The sequence below is a fragment of the Rhagoletis pomonella genome, unplaced genomic scaffold (assembly GCF_013731165.1).
Source record: "Rhagoletis pomonella isolate Grant_MI unplaced genomic scaffold, Rhpom_1.0 Rhpom_scaffold_28166, whole genome shotgun sequence".
Taxonomy (NCBI): domain Eukaryota; kingdom Metazoa; phylum Arthropoda; class Insecta; order Diptera; family Tephritidae; genus Rhagoletis; species Rhagoletis pomonella.
The window spans coordinates 1-1,312 of record NW_023486599.1 but is presented as its reverse complement, the minus strand read 5'-3'; the positions used below and the strand labels follow the sequence as shown (position 1 = coordinate 1,312).

At 38.0% G+C, this 1,312-nt stretch overlaps 1 pseudogene; it reads left to right on the top strand.

The window, feature by feature from the left end:
* Positions 1 to 167: 167 nt before the first annotated feature.
* Positions 168 to 1,171, top strand: LOC118732787 (annotated as a pseudogene).
* The last annotated feature ends 141 nt before the right edge of the window (positions 1,172 to 1,312 follow it).

Sequence of the window (1,312 nt, the reverse complement as noted above, 5' to 3'; positions counted from 1 at the left end):
CCCCGACAAACCCAACGATTTGACGCCATACCCGATGCATAATTTAATTTAGTTGGTTAGCGTCAGCAGATGTACGTTATTTGGTGTGGAATAATGCTTAAAACAAAGTGGTACGAGCTTAGGTTTTTGGAAAATAGTTAAAATAATTATTATCATGTCTAGTTTAGTGTTACCTTATATATTTTTTAGTACTTGCGTTCTTAGTATTAGGTTGCCACGGCTCTATTGGAGATCGTACACAATTCTTTCACAATTGTAGACAAAACTGCGAACGGCAAAATTGTAGTGCAGATGGCGTAGAGATTCAGGAGCAGGCCGTTAAATATTATCAACAGTTGATATTCGACAAAGCGTTTGCTTGGAACTGTGCGGATGAATGCCAATATGGTTGTATGTGGCGCACAGTGGATGCGTTTGCAGAACGCGGTTGGGACGTACCACAGTTTTATGGAAAGTGGCCATTCCTCCGTTTTCTTGGTACTCAAGAACCAGCCTAGGTGTTGTTTTCTATTTGTAATTTGGTTGTTCACATTCGCATGCTACGACGCTTTCTTACTGAGGTGCGTCCGGATAGTCCATGCTATAAGTTGTGGCATATTTTCTCATTTGTATGTATTAATGGTTGGATCTGGTCGACAGTTTTCACACAAGAGATTTTCCTGTGACAGAGTTAATGGATTACGTTTTCGCTTACAGTATTGTACTCGTGTCACTTTATTCTATGGTTATGCGGATGATATACCGGCAGTCGCTCATATTACGAGGCTTAATTTCATTGATATTTCTCTCGTTCTTTGTAAATTACTTTGCGTACCTGAGCTTAGGCAAATTTAGTTACTCTTTAAATATGACGACAAATATTGTTACTGGTATAATCTCCGCACTGGGATGGTTTGTTTGGTGTTATTTGGAACGACATCGGCGTGCATATTACCATAAAATTATCCGATTTTATATTTTATTCGGCATGTCTATGAGTTTAGAGCTATTGGACTTTCCACCAATTTTGTGGCTTATAGACGCACACGCCTTATGGCATTTGGCTACAGTCCCTGTCATCTCGCTGTTTTATGATTTTATAATTGACGACTGCCGCTCACTTTGGAAGGAACAGCAGTTTGAAAGTGGAAAGCTTAGGCAAGCACATCTAATGAGTTCATACATAGGCTAATTCTTCCTAAACTATTTTGTGATTATGAGATGCTGTTTTGTAACAAAATGTGTTTTAGTAAAATTTTATTTTGCCAACTTAAGAAACAAAAAAAACCTCAGCAATCTAAGGAAACAGAGATTGATATTATTATTGCTATTA